At 39.9% G+C, this 16,012-nt stretch overlaps 1 protein-coding gene across 5 annotated transcripts in view; it reads left to right on the plus strand.

Annotated features, from left to right (window-relative positions):
- Window positions 1-323: 323 nt before the first annotated feature.
- USP33 (ubiquitin specific peptidase 33) overlaps window positions 324-16,012 on the plus strand; it is a 106,746-nt gene continuing 91,057 nt past the window's right edge. For 3 of the 5 annotated variants that reach the window (XR_005215334.1, XM_037826872.1, XM_037826874.1), the window contains exon 1: window positions 324-437. The gene's annotated coding sequence lies outside the window, so the exon portion shown is untranslated. Of the gene's footprint in view, window positions 481-16,012 lie in introns of all 5 variants that reach the window. The other 2 variants (XM_037826873.1, XM_037826875.1) reach the window with 1 other exon arrangement.

Here is a 16,012-nt window from a genome sequence, read left to right on the forward strand (position 1 = left end):
ATTCTGCAGTGCATCCAGACAAGTTCTTAAAAAGGTTTTAGTGTGACTGTATAAGAGGGGGAGAAAACGGATAAAAAAAAAATGCCCAGAGCCTTCAACTGTTCTGCACTTGAAACTCTACCTATACATGTAACTGCCTCTGAATTCCGAGCTGCCAGGACTGATTTCGGTGTCGGTACCTGAGCCGAGCCTCCACGTACGCTACTCCGCCCTCAGGGCGGGCTCTCCGTGTGGCCACGCCCCTCCCCGCCCTCCCGCGACGCCTGAGACGCTTGTGGCGACCGCGGAAGCACCGGAAGGAGCCGCGGCCGCTGCGGGAAGGGGCGGGTTCGGGTGGAGGGGACCCCGCGGACACCGCTGCGGAGCCGCTTTCTGGTCGTCTGGGCGGGACGCCGCTCCTCTCTGAGGCCAGGGGAGGAAAAGAGGGGCTTGCAGAGGTGCGGCCTCAGCCTGGCGGGGCTGACGGGGAAGGCCGTGGCGGTGAGCTCGGCGCTGCTGGGAGGGGCGCGGGGCCGAAGGGCGTCTCGCTCGCCGCTGGGGGCCGGTCTCTTTCTTTTTTGCGCGCGCCGGGTTTGCGGCTGCAGCAGCGGTCTTTTTATCTTGGTCTGGGTGTGATGGTTGGCGCGCAGGCGGGACGGAGGCCTCGGCTCCCCGATGTCCTGTGTTGCTGGGATGAGCCGGGGTCGGCGGAGGACGCGAGTCGGATGTTGGTTTGGGGAAGGATTCCCAGGGGACCCCCCTCTGGGAAGCGAGAGGGGTGAGGCGAGTGCGGGAGAAGGGTTCCACTCCCTGCCTGGTCTCGTCGCCGCCCACCAGGGTCGCTAGCTCCTCTCGGTGGGCTCCGATTTTTGAGCTCGGCTCTTTGGTTCTGGTTTCACTTTGCGGCGCAGTTGGGTTCGCCGTCCCGGGGTGGTCCCAGAGGTCCCGCTGTTCATTGTCATGAACGGGAAAACCTAGGTGTCATCGTCCTTGGAAATTTTTTCTGACCAGTGTTTGATCCTGATTGTTTCAGAGGTTACCCCATCGTCTGACCATCCACACCTTTTGTTTGGGTCAAATTTCCATGGTGTGTGGTTTTCCAGACTTTTACTGTTAGATGTTTTCCAATTCCGAAACGCTGTTCATTTGAATATTTACAGCGTGCAAGCTGAGGTTTTGGACGAGGTTCTTTTAGGTTTCTTATACTCTACCTAACTGTTTTTGGGGTTTACATTCTCCTATTATCAGTGTTAGACCTGGTTGAGTCAGATGGTGAAATCCTGGCAGGAACACAGACTCTAAACTGAGGGTAAATTTTATCGCACGAGTTCTGAGAATTCTTGCTTGATAAATCTATGAATTTGTCTAATAAATTTATTTTTCCTTTAAGAAAATCTGTTTTGAAAAGTAGTGAGGCTGTCCTAGTTCCGTTTCTGTTTGAGACGAGCAATTGTATAATCTGGAAAGTTCTAAGTCAAGTTATAATAGGCTATTTGATTTGAATCTAATATAAATATTGTAAATAAGGGGATTAATACGTATTTTATTGAAAGACAGTGCTAATTTTAAGAAAAAGTAATAAAGATAATAGTTAAGCTATGTTGGGAGCTTTAGTTATTTCATTTACTTCGGCAGCATTGAAAATAAAAGGACAGTACAAAAAATACTACAAGAATAAGATATTTGACCTGCTATGTGTAAGAGGGATAGTCTATTTAAGATTGCTTCCTCTTCTTTTTGGTCTGATTAATGCCAACTTACACTTTTTTCTGTCCATTTTGAATTCTTTATAAATTATAAAGCAAATACAAGCAAATCCTTTTTATATAGCAGAATGGTTTAAGCATGTTCGATTGTACTAAACAGCTTTCAAATACCTGAAATTCAGTTGAGATAATTCTTATATGTGTATTGCTATTAGAATTTTCATCTACCTTTCACATATACAGTCTTATTTGATCTTCTTGCAAGTTCTCTCAGTTAAGTATGGTAAGAAGTAATGTCTTTCCCCATGACAGAAGCATTTTGCAATTGTATAAGGATCAGAATTTCCTTAAAGCCTAAAATCTTGTTGAAGCAGCCTTTGAAATAAAATGAGATTCAGATAGATGAAGATATTGGGGCACTGTGAGCTGTAACATATAAGAGACGCTTGGCTCCTGACAAGAAAATGAAATACATAAAATGGTGAAAGATTTTAGGTAAAAAAAAAATGTTAAATATAATCATTTAAAAAAAAATTAAAAGCTGTATTTCTTTAGTGTTTTAAAAATTTTTTTTAAAGTGTGTGAGATTTCAGAAGCATCTTGATAAGTAGGAATGCTCCAAAGAATCTGAAATGAGTACGCTTGATTTCTTTTAGCTCTCTATAAAGAGCAACATGAGTTATGTACAATATAGTATGTGTATTAATGAGAAAGAATATTTAAGAAACAACATGCGTATCAAAATAAGTGTTCTTTCTAAAAGTTACTTGGAGGGCTAAATAGGTCAGTATTTGTGAGTCCACCAGGACAAGACTGTTTGGGAAACAAAAGGAATGAAACATGGTTTCTGCTGCTGTTGAGGTGCTAAGTTGTGTAGTGTTTTACTGAACTACAGTAAGTGCTTTGTGAAGGTTATAAAATTTCTTAAGGAATTTAAGTGAGGAAGACGCTATTTGTGGTTGGGGTTTGGTGGAGATGGCATTTGAGAGTAGTGAGCTTTTGAAAGTTTTTCCACAGATGAATATTGTAGGACATTTTTTATTTTTTTATAATTCAATTTTATTGAGATATATTCACATACCATGCAGTCATACAAAGTGTACAATCAGTTCACAGTACCACCATATAGTTGTGTATCCATCACCAAAATTAATTTTTGAACATTTCATTATCACACACACAAAAGTAGTAAGAATAAAAATTAAAGTGAAAAAGAACAATTAAAGTAAAAAAGATCACCAGTTTTTTTTTTTTTTTTATTTTTATTTATTTATTTTTTTGCCCCTGTTTTTCTGCTCATCCATCCATACACTGGACAAAGGGGAGTGTGATCCACATGGCTTTCCCAATCACATTGTCACCCCTCATAAACTACATTTTTTTTTTAAATTTTATTTTGAAATAAATTCAAACTTACAGGAACAGTTGCAAAAACAGTACAAAACCCATACACAGAACTCCAGCATACCCTGACCCCCCTCCCCTGATACCCCGATCTACCAACTTTAACATCCTGTCATGCCATTTCTATCTTGCCCTCCCTACCTCCCTCCCTCCCTAGCTATCATCCATGATCTTTTGCTCTGTCTTCTGAATATATGAGAGCAAGCTGCACACATCCTTGAACAAACAATATAGTTCACTTATGAATTTCCCATGAACAAGAACATTCTTTTATGCAATCCTATTAAGCGCAGCTAAGAAGTTCAAGAAATTCAACATTGATTACAAAGCTTACATTCTGTATTTCCTTTTTTTTTTTTTTTTTTTTTTTCCCTCTTATGTCCCTACTGTGTCCCTTTGAGCCTCCTCTCCTCCATCCTCAGATCCCATCCAGGATCATCCTTGGCATTCAGTTGTCATTATCTATTTAGACTTTTTTTTTTTTTTTCCAATTGTGGAAACATATATATAGCCTAAATCTTCCCATTCCATCCCCTCCCTAACATTCCATTAGTGGGATTAATCACATTTAGAATGTTGCAATGCTGTCATCTTCCCACCATCCATTACTAGAAATTTCCTTTCACCCCAAACAGAAACCCTACACTCATTTCTTAACTCCACATTGCCCCTTCCCCCACTTCTTGTAACCCGTTCTCTACTTTTCATCTCTATGATCATATTCTCTGATACTTTCTTTGTGTTTACCGTGGGGCTTAAATTTAACATCTTAAGTCTATAACAATCTTGTTTTTCTTTGATACCAACTTAACTTCAATAGGACACACAAACTATGTTCCTTTACTCCTCCATTCCCCCACCTTTACTAGTACTTGTCAAAAATTACATGTTTTACATTGAGTCCAAAACCACTGATTTATCATTGCAGTTTATCTATTTTAGATCCTGTAGGAAGTAAATAGTGGAGTTACAAATCAAAAATACAGTAGTATTGGTCTTTATATTTACCATATGATCTTTACTGGAAATCTTTATTTCTTCATGTGGTTTCAGTTAATTGTTTAGTGTCCCTTCCTTTTAGCCTGCTCAACTCCCTTTAGCATTTCTTATAGGAGTGATCTACTGGTGATGAAGTCACTCAGCTTTTGATTATCCAGGAATGTTTTCATCTCCCCCTCATTTTTAACCTCCAGGTGTTTGTGAATTTTCTAAGTCTCTGGTGGTTATTGACTTGTATTTGTATTCCATTGTGGTCAGAGAATGTGCTTTGAATAAATTCAATGTTTTTAAATTTATTGAGGCTTGTTTTATGTCCCAGCATATAGTCTATTCTGGAGAAAGATCTGTGATCACTAGAGAAGAATGTGTATCCTCGTGATTTGGGATGTAATGTTCTGTATGTGTCTGTTAAATGTCTCTCTCTCTCTCTCTCTCTCCTTTCTTTGTTTCTCTGTTGGTAGGGCTCTCTTTAGTATCTGAAGTAGGGCAGGTCTTTTATTAGCAAAATCTCTCAGCATTTGTCTGTGAAAAATTTAAGCTCTCCCTCAAATTTGAAGGAGAGTTTTGCTGGATAAAGTATTCTTGGTTGGAAATTTTTCTCTCTGAGAATCTTAAATATGTCATGCCACTGCCTTCTCACTTCCATGGTGGCTGCTGAGTAGTCACTACTTAGTCTTATGTTGTTTCCTTTGTATGTGGTGAATTGCTTTTCTCTTGCTGCTTTCAGAGCTTGCTCCTTCTCTTCAGTATTTGACAGTCTGATCAGAATATGTCTTGGAGTGGGTTTATTTGGATTTATTCTATTTGGAGTTTGCTGGGCATTTATGCTTTGTGTATTTATATTGTGTAGAAGGTTTGGGACGTTTTCTCCAACAATTTCTTTGAATACTCTTTCTAGAACTTTACCCTTCTCTTCCCCTTCTGGGACACCAGTGAGTCTTAAATTTGGACGTTTTATTTTATCCATCATATCCTTGAGATCCATTTCGATTTTTTTGTTTTTTCCCCATTCTTTCTTTTGTTCTTTCATTTTCCATTCTGTGGTCCTCGAGGATGCTGAGTTGTTGTTCAGCTTCCTCTAGTCTTGTACTATGAGTATCCAAAATCTTTTTAATTTGGTCAACAGTTTCTTTTATTTCCATAAGATTGTCTGTTTTTTTTTTTATTTACTCTTGCAAGTTCTTCTTTATTCTCTTCTAGGGTCTTCTTCATGCCCTTTATATCCTGTGTCATGCTCTTCTTCATGTCCTTTATATCCTGTGCCATGCTCTCATTGTTTGTCTTTAGTTCTTTGATTAATTGTTCCAAGTACTGTGTCTCCTCTGATCTTTTGATTTGGGTTTTTGGGTTTGGGTTCTCCATATCGTGTGTTTTTTTCATACGCTTTAAAATTTTCTGTTGTTTTTGGGCTCTTGGGATTTGCTTTACTTGATAGGGTTCTTTCAGAATATGAAAAACACCAACCTCTGATTTTTCAGATCTACAACTTGGTGGTTTACACTTTCTCTAACTGACCAGCAGGTGGTGTCTGTGAGTCACCTGTTCTCCTCAGGTCAGTTCTCCCCAGCTTTGTCTTTGTGGTATGTGGGGGTCTGATTCTTGTGGGGTTCAGTTGGTGCACCAAGTTTGGGTGTGTTGTCGGTGCTTTCCGCCCTGAATGAGGGGCGTGTGTCTGAGTGGTTAGGGAGGCAGGGCAGCTTTAATAATCAAACTTCCCAGGTGTTCTGAGAGTTTAAGGCTGTTGCAAGAGTCTAAGCCTTCATTTCAGTCTTGCCGCAGATTGTCTCTGCTGCTGACCCACAAGTCCTTGGTGTTGGCGTAGGGTCCCTGGGATTTCTGAGAAGGTCCCCTTTCTCAGCCATGCTCTACCAGGACCTCTGCTGAGGGAAGGCCATGCCTCTTTCTTCTTTTGTAATGTATGCATTTAGAGTTCTAAATTTCTCCCTCAATACCACTTTGCCACATCCCATAAGTTTTGATATGTTGTATTCTTATTTTCATTCATCCTTAGATACTCAGCAATTTCTCTTGCAATTTCTTCTTTGATGTACTGATTGTTTAGAAGTATGTTGTTTAACCTGCAGATATTTATGAGTCTTCTAGATTGTTGATGGTTATTGACTTTTATTTGCATTCCATTGTGATTAGAGAATGTGCTTTGAATAATTTCAATCCTTTAAAATTTATTGAGTCTTCTTTTTTGCCTCAGCGTATTATCTATCCTGGAGAAAGTTCCATGAGTGCTAGAGAAGAATGTATATATAGTAATTTGTGATGTAATGCTCTTTGTATGTCTGTTAAGTCCAAATAGTTAATCACATTATCTAGGTTCTCTCTTTCCTTACTGGTCCTCTGTTTGGTTGATCTATCTGTTTGAGAGAGATGTATTGAAATCTCCCACAATTATTGTGGAAACAACTATTGCTTCCTTCAGTTTTGCCAATGTTTGTCACATGTACTTTGGAGTACCTTGATTGGGTGCATAAATATTTATGATTGTTATTTCTTTGTGAATTGTCCCTTTTATTAGTATATAGTGTCCTCCTTTGTGTCTTATGACTCCTTGCATTTAAAGTCTATTTTATCTGAGATTAGTATTGCTACCCCTGCTTTCTTTTGACTGTAACTGGCATGGGATTTTTTTTCCCCATCCTTTCACTTTCAGTTTCTTTGTGTTTCTGAGTCTAAGATGAGTCTTGTAAACAACATATTGATGGTTCATATTGTTTAATGCATTCTGCTAATCTGTATCTTTTAATTGGGACATTTAATCCATTCACATTCACTGTTATTACTGTGAAGGCGGTTCTTGAACCAGCCATCTTATCCTTTGGTTTTATTAGTCAGATGTATATTTTCCCCCTCTCTTATTTTAAGTTACCCTTACTAAAACTCTTCTTTTCTGTGCCCTTCTCTAGACCTCTCTCTCCTTTTGTTTTTTCTTGGCTGGTGAGCTCCCTTTAGTATTTCTTGTAGGGCAAGTCTCCTGTTAACAAATTCTCTCAGCATTTGTTTGTTGGTGAAAATTTTAAGCTCCCCCTCAGTTTTGAAGGAGAGCTTTGCTGGATAAAGAATTCTTGGCTGGCAACTTCTGTCTTTTAGAATTTTAAATATGTCATGCCACTGCCTTCTCGCCTCCATGGTGCCTGCTGAGTAGTCAGTACTTAGTCTTATGTTGTTTCCCTTGTATGTGGTTAATCGCTTCTCTCCTTCTGCTTTTGGAACTTTCTCCCTCACTTCAGCATTTGACAGTCTGATCATAATATGTATCAGACTGGATTTATTTAGATTTATTCTATTTGCAGTTTGTTGTGCAGTTTTGGTTTGCATATCTATGTCATTGAGAAGGTTTGGGAAGTTTCCCCAGCAATGTTTTCAAATACGCTTCCTAGCCCTTTCCTATTCCCCTTCTGGAACATCAGTGATTCTTATATATGTGCGCTTCGTGTTGTCCATCATTTCCCTGAAGTCCATGTCAAATTTTTCTATTTTTTTCACCATTCATTCTTTTTTGCTTTCATTTTCAGTCACACTGTCCTCATGTTCGCCAATTCATTCCTCCTCTTCAAATCTGGTGTTATGTTTCTGAAGTATCTTTCACAGTAGCTTTTTTTCCATAAGATGTGCTATTTTTTAATTTACTCTAGAAAATTCCTCTTTATGCTCTTCTGCGGACTTCTTCATTTCCTTTATATCTTGAGCCATGATACTGATGGTTGTGTTTATTTCTTTGATTAATTGCTCCACGTTCCATGTCTCCTTTGTCTTTTTAATTCAGATGTTTGAGTTATCCATGTTTTCTGGTTTCTTAATTTGCTGTAACATTTTCTGTTGTTTTTGTCCTCTTGGCATTTGCTTATCTTGATAGGGTTCTTTTAAGATATGCAGGCTTATTTGGACATTTATCTGTAGTTTGAGAGAGCTACAACTTGGTGGAGTGCATATTCCCTGACCTCCCAGCAGATGACACTCCCGAGCCACCTTTTACCCTCAAGCCAGTTCTGTGCAATTTCATGTGTGCATTCAATCGGGGACCAAACCATGTGGAGGTCCAATCAGTGCACCAATTTTCTGTGTGCTTTCGGGACTGCCAGCCCTGTGGGTGGGGGGGCGTGTTCTGTGCAGTTTGGTGAGGAATCCACTCCAGGACAGTGGCCCCGGCTAATCCCTGGGATGTGGATGGAGTACTCTGGGGCTGCAGAGCTGCATGTCTCATCTTCCAGGTCAAATGTTACACAGGCTCTCTCTGCATTCGCCCACGAGTTCCTCTGATTGGGGGAGTGCTCCTTGAACTTCCATGCAGCACTCTTGACTATAGGCTGTGCCCAGCGCATGCTTCCTAGGACTAAGTATGGATGCTGTTACAAGCCCGCTGAATCCTAAATTCCCTCAAGGAAGCTCTTGGCTGCGGGGCTGTGAAGGGTTGTCTCCCAGCAAGCTGCAAAGATGGCTGCGCGGGGCGTGGAAAGCTACCCCCTTCTGCGATCGTCTGCTCCAGTGGAAGTCACTGGCACAGGGCCTCTTTGCTGTGGGTCTGTGAAAGGTTATCCCCCATGCCAGGTACTGAGGATGGTGCCTGGGGCGTGGAAGGCTACTCCTCTCTGCATGGTCAGATGGCTCCAGCCACCGGTTCCCTGGTGGCATTCCAGGCCGAACACTTACCTGTCTTAAATCCAGCCTCTCGGTTTCTCCAGGTACACACTCACTGTGGGTGTAGAAGTTCCTCCCCAGCTGGTGGTACCCTGGAACTGCCCTTCTGGAGCACTTTTCTGTCCTTTATCTAGTGTTTTTCACGGAGGAGAATTTTGCTCTCTCGCCTAATCTGCCATCTTGGATTCACCCTCTTATTTTCTAATGTAAGCGATTTAGAGACATAAATTTCCCTCTCAGCATTGCTTTTGCTACATCCCATAAGTTTTCATCAGTTTATTTTCCTTTTCATTTGCCTCAAGATATTTCCTATTGTCTCTTGTGTTTTAGAATACATTGTTTAATTTCTACCTGTTTGTGAATTTTCCATTTCTACCTTTGTCATTGATTTCTAGCTTCATTCTGTTGTGGTCAGAGATGACACATCATATGGTTTCAAGCTTTTTAAATTTGTTGATACTTGTTTTGTGACCTAACATATGGCCTGTGCTAGAGAATGTTCCATGTGAATGTTTCTCCTCTTCAAATCTGGTGTTATGTTTATTCTGTTTTTGTGGGGTGAAGCGTTGCATACATGTCTGGTTTAGAGTATCATTCAAGCCTTCCGTTTCCTTATCAGTCATCTGACTAGATGTTCTATCCATTATTGAAATTTGTGTGCTAAAGTCTCCTACTATAAATGTAGAGCTGTTATTTTTTCCCTTCAAATCTTTTGTTATTTGTTTCATATATTTTGAGGTATTAGGCTCTGCTGTTAGGGGCATACATATTTATAATTGTTAAATCTTGTTGAATTGTCCCTGCTATCAATATATAATGACCTTCTTTGTCCCTTGTAACTGTTTTTCACTTAAAGTCTATTTTATCCAATACTGATATAGCCACCCCAGCTCTCTTTCAGTTACTAGTTGAATGGTATATATTTTTCCTTTCTTTCATTTTCAGCCTAACTGTATCTTTGACTTTAAGTTGAGTCACTTGTAGACATCATATAGTTGGTCATTCTTTTTTATCCATTCTGCTTTTTGCTGCTTTTTGATGGGAGAATTTAATCCATTTACATTTAAAGTCACTAATAATGTAGAAATTTCTTCTCCCATTTTGCTGTTTAGCCTTTGTAAGTCTTATCTCTTTTGTTCCTTAATTCTTCTATTGATGACTACTTTTATATATATTTAATTTTTTTTGTGTTGTACCATATCTAGTGCCTTCTCTTTTCTCTCTGGATGTATTTTTCATGTACTTCCTTTGTGGTTTCTCTGGGGTTAAAATTTAACATCCTAAATGTATAACAACAATATTTGGTTTGAAAACAACTGAACTTCAGTAGCATACACATATATTTTTCTTGACCTGTTCTGTCCCCCTTCTTTTTTGTTTGACCTTATTACCACTTATATCTTGGTGCATTCTGTATACCAAACCATAGATTTATCATTATTTTTTATGCAATCGCATATTAGCACTTGTAGGAAGAAGTGGAGTTACATACCAAAAAATACATTACAATAATACTGGCATTTATAATACCCAAATGGTTATCTTTACTAGAGGCCTTTATTTCTTTATGCTGCTTTGATCTACTGGCTAATATCCTTTTCTTTCAGTCTGAAGAATCCCCTATGGCATTGCTTTTAGCAGAGGTCTAGTGGTGAACTCCCTCATTGTTTATCTTCTGGGAATGTCTTAATTTCGTCCAGATTTTTGCAAGAAAGTCTCACTGGATATAAAATTCTTGATTGGCAGTTGTTTTCTTTCAGCACATTTAGTATTTCAGTCCACTATCGTCTTGCCTCCATGGTTTCTGATGAGAAATTGGCACTTAATCTTCTTGGGACTCCCTTGTACATAACATGTTGCTTTTCTCCTGCAGTTTTCAGAACTCTCTTCTTGTTCTTTGCATTCAATAGTGTGACCAGTGTATGACAGGGTGTCTTTTTCTTCATGTTTATCTTGTTTGATGTTCTCAGGGCTTCTTGGATGTGCATATTCATGTCTTACCCTAAGTTTGGGACATTCTGTGTCATTATTTCTTTGGATATTCCTTCTGCCCCTTTCTCTCTTTTCCTTCTTGCACTCTTATAATGCATATATTTGTGCACATGATGATGATCCATAGTTGTCTTAGGCTGTTTTCACTTTTTGTAATTTTTTTTTTCTCCTCAGACTGATTGATTTCAGTTATCTTGTCTTTGAGTTTACTGATTCTTTGTTTGCCAGCTGCAGTCTGCTGCTGAAACCCTCCTGGGAGTGTTTTAATTCAGTTATTGTGATCTTCGACTCCAGTAGTTTTGTTTGGTTTCTTTTTGAAATTTCTGTCTTTTCTAAGTTTCTCATATTGTTCATTCATTGTTTTCCTAATATTCTTTATTTCTTTCTCTATGTTTTCCTTCATCTCATTGAGCATTTGGAAGATCCTCTTTTAAAGAGGCTTTCTTCGGGATGTCTGTATTTCTAGTCTTTTTCCTTGGGTGTTTTCTGGATTTTTATCCTTTTCCTTCGCATGGAGCATCATTTCTTGTTTCTTTGTTTGTCTTGTACTCTTTTACTGTATACTGTACATTTTAATATTTTAAAATATTAACTCGGGTTTATTCTCTGAGAAGTCTGTTTCTTGATTTTGTAACCAGATAGTGATAAGACAGATTTTCTTGTGCTTCAGTCATCCTATCAGTAAAGCCTGCTCAAGGCTAATTCAGTGTGTAAGGCCCTCCCATATTTTCTGGGCCTGTGTCCTTTCCTGGGCTTGTGCTTGTTACTTGTTTTGGAGTTCCTCTGTTTATGGGAGTTTTGTTGTCCCCTTTGTTTCCTAAGAGACAGACCTCCCTTTCCTGGTTGTTTCACACTGGCAGGCCTTTGCCCCAAACTGTCCACCTCCAGTTTCTTACACTCCTTAGTTTCTTATCCTCCTTTCATTGTCTGAAGCTGTTTTTGCTTTGATGGCAAATTCTGGGAGGAAGGGCACACTGGAGAGGACTTTCCCAGCTGAAACAGGGCCAAGGTTCCACTAAAGGTGTGCAGACTGGCTCCAAAGTGCTCTGGGGAGGAGTCGGGAAGGGTGCCAAGAGCTTCTTCCGTGGCTCTCCAAAGCTGAGCTTTCTTGGCCTAACCACCAAATTCAGCCCTTCATCAAACTGTCCCCACAGCCCTGGCGAAGCTATGTCTTTAACTCTTCTCTGCTCTTACTGGATCAGGTTGAAACAATGGCTGCTGCTGTCTTTGTCCTGGTTGGTTGATACAAGGGCCACCTCAGAACTGGTACCCCAATGATCCTAAGTCAGTCAGTGATTGGCTGTGCTCACCTTTAGTCTTGGGGAAGAGGATTTTTATCTCTCTTCCTTTCACTAGGGAACTAGCCAGGAGCTAAACCCTAGGGCAATCTGCTGCGGGAGTGGGGGTGGGCACTAGTAGCTGCTGCGCAGAATAAGCAAGTTACTCTTCCTTACTGGGATTTATCAGCCTCTTCCTCCTGCTTTTCCTTGGATGCTGTACAGTGTTCTGGCCTCCAGAATTTCAAAATAGTTGTTTCTGACAGTTCCTGCCTGATAAATAGTTGTTTTGGTGGAAGGACTACATCTTGGGACTCCCTACCCTGCCATTTTCCCACTGTCAATGCATACAGATTTTTAAAAATATTTTAATTAAATTCAGTATTATTGAGATATATTCACATACCATACAGTCATCCATGGTGTACAGCTGTTCATAGTATCATCATATAGTTATGCATTCATCACCCCAGTCTATTTTTGAACATTTTCCTTGCACCAGAAAGAATAAGAATAAGAATAAAAAATAAAAGTAAAAAGGAACACCCAAGTCATACTCCCCACATTCCACCTGTTTTTCATTTAGGTTTTGTCCCTATTTTTCTACACATCCATTCATACACTCGGTAAAGGGAGTGCACGCCACAAGGTTTTCATAATCACACTGTCATCTGTTATAAGCTACATTTTTATACAATCATCTTCAAGAGTCAAGGCTGTTGGGTTGGAGTTTGATAGTTTCAGTAACTTCTAGCTATTCCAATACATTAAAACCTAAAAAGGGTTATCTATATAGTGCTTAAGAGTGTCCACCAGAATGACCTCTTGACTCCGTTTGAAATCTCTCAGCTAGTGAAACTTTATTTTGTTTCATTCGCATCCCCCTTTTGGTCAAGAAGATGTTCTCCATCCCATGATGCCAGGTCCAGATTCATCCCTGGGATTCATATCCTGCATTGCCAGGGAGATTTACACCCCTGGGGGTCAGGTCCCATGTAGCGGGGAGGGCAGTTAGTTCACCTGCTGAGTTGGCTTAGCTAGAGAGAGAGGGCCATGTCTGAGCAACAAAGAGGTACTCAGGGGGAGACTCTTAGGCACAGTTATAAGTAGGTTTAGTCTCTCCTTTGTAGTAACGAGCTTCATACAGGCAAGCCCCAAGATAGAGTGCTTGGCATACCAAACCGTCAGTCCTCAGTGTGAGGGCATCAGCAACAATCCAGGTGAGGAAGTCCAACACTTCTGCATTTTCCTCCGGCTTTTCAGGGGGACCTTGCATATTTATTTTTTATTCTCTGCCCAAATTACTTTGGGATGTATTGCTATTTCAGTGTATCCTATACAAAGCTACCATATCTGTTTTCCTATTCAAAGTTCCATGTAATTATGGTGTTTGAACAAACTGACTGTAGAGGTTATACTGCTTAGAAAATATAGATCCTGCAGCAAATAAACATCTCTTCCCTTGGTCTCACATGGAAGTTGAAGTTTTAAAACACAGTCAGTTTCAACCTTTGCCCTTTGACCGATTTGCCCTAGTCTTAACCAGATCTGCTTCATTCATATCTCTAATTGAAGTCAGAACTCTTTTTTTTGACAATTGCTGTATGCACTAATACTGATGTTCATATCTGCCAAGCTCTAGCTCTGAGTTTCGAGTGTTGCACAGATACCCCAACGTTCCAGAGACCGATCAGATTATACACAAAGGGATCAGCATCTCAGAGTTTGGAGACAGCCAATTATAATTCAGGAGTAGATTTGACTGCTGTAACAGCTTACAGTCTAGGGACTATTACAATAAGCATTCCCCTGATAGGCTATGCTCTAAGATTCAGTTCTGAGCTTACACATTATAGTTAGTCCATATTGGTGAGGCACTATAGTGTTTGCCTTTGTTTCTGGCTTACTTCACTCACAATGCTGTCTACAGGAACCATTCGTCTCGTGTGTCTTACAGCTTCTTTCCTTGTAGTTGCGCAGTATTCCATTGTATGCATACACCCCAGTTCAGCATTCTGTTCCTCAGTCAAATACATACAGATTTTTAATGTGGATCTATTGGAGGGGGTAAGAGAGTAAGGGCCAAGAGATTGAACCAAAAAGGCAAATGAGAGACAGATTGGAAAGATTGTCAAACCCTTCCCCAAACGTTAATGAGAAATACAAAATATTAAATTGATTTGAAATTTGATTTCATGGTCTGAACATCTGAGGCATGGTTTACTTAATAGTTTTTTCCACTTTTTATTTATTGTGAACCTTAACATACATACATAACAGTGATGAATTTCAAGGTATGATTTCACGAGTAACTGGAGAGAAAATCTCAAAGAATGTCATGGGTCACAGTTCCACAACTTCAGCCATTTCCATTATTGTAAAATATACATACAGAGAGGTGTCATCTCTTGATGTACAGCTCAACAAGCAGTCATGTAGGTAATTTCAAAAATTGTTATGGGTTGCAGTTCCACAAATTCACTTTTTTTCCTTTTTTTGCAATACAAGGTATATACAGAACGATGAAGACGTTCAAGGCACAGTTCACCTAGCAGCTGTACAGCAAATCCCAAGGGATGCTGTAGGGTACAGTTCTACCATGTCATTTACCTCTTTCCAGCCATTCCAACACTCCAGCATCCAAATATATATATATATAATTATATAAAGTTTGAATAGTCATAGACCTTTGTTCAAACTTATCTTTGTTGCTACTCCTTCTTCTCACTTTCTCTGTTTCTCCATCTTCGAGGGGTGTCTAGGCAGTGACCACCATAACTTGTTCATGTTAAAATGAAGTATCAGCAGTGTGGGGAATGGGGCCACACTGATAGTTGATCTTAAAAAGACTGTTGCCTTTGGGTTTTAGGACTTGTTTGATATAGGAACAGTCTGGTGGATTTAAGTTTCTGGAAGATAAAACTTAGTGAGTGCATCTTTTGTGGACTATCAGGTAGGGAGCTAGGTATTTGGGGACTACTTTAGGTAAGGGTATGGCATGCTGTGGCCAGTTGGGATGTCTAGCTGGAGCTTGCATAAGAGAAATCTCCAGGATAGCCTCTCAGCTCCATTTGGGATCTGTCACCCTGTGACCTCAGCTTGTTACCCCCTGCACCCCCACCCCCTGCTTTTGTCAAGTAGACATTTTCAATCCCTTGCTACTAGGTCCTGGCTCATTCCTGGGAGTCATGTCCCATGATGCCAGGGAGATTCATTCCCCTGGGAGTCATGTCCCTCCTGGGAGCGGGGGAGGAGTTTAATGAACTTATTTGCCAAGCTGGGCTTAGAGAAAGGCCACACCTGAGCAGCAAAGAGGTTGCCTGGAGGCGCCTCTTAAGCGTAATTATAGGAGGGGTCAGCATCCTATTTATGACCCTAAATTTCACAAGAGCAACTCTCAAGTGAAGGACTTGATTTATTAAGTAGTGTGTTCCTAATTTCACTTAATATATATTCTGTCCCAAGATAATGGTCAATTTCTTACATTATCTTCCCTTAGTTGTACAGTCATCATCACTCTAAACTTTAAACAATTAATATTACATAATACATCCCAGAGCTCTTATCGGCTGCTAATTATTCATCCCTAGTATTAGTGTCGAGTTGGTAAGATATTCTTATGAAATACAGTCATTAATATGTAATGTGTATTTTTTCCATACCACTCTGTTGTTAACCCTCTGCAGCAGTGTCATACCTTATAAGTATATCATGCTAACACTTATTTAGGTTGGTGGTGCTATTCTGTGGGTTACTTGCCTTTAGACAACCATTTACGAACATGTTCACCTTCAGTGCATCACTGATAATTTATAATCCCATTAACGAACCATAGTCACTCCTGACCATTCCCATACCATTAAGGTCACCCTCATTATCGCATCTGTACATATTAGATTATTGTTCCCCCTTCACTAGGTTCTGACTTTCTCTAGGTTCCCTATATTCTACATTTTAAGATAATTATTTTACATTTTTTACAGAATTCACAGTAGTAGTAACATA

The sequence above is a fragment of the Choloepus didactylus genome, chromosome 2, assembly GCF_015220235.1.
Source record: "Choloepus didactylus isolate mChoDid1 chromosome 2, mChoDid1.pri, whole genome shotgun sequence".
NCBI lineage: Eukaryota > Metazoa > Chordata > Mammalia > Pilosa > Megalonychidae > Choloepus > Choloepus didactylus.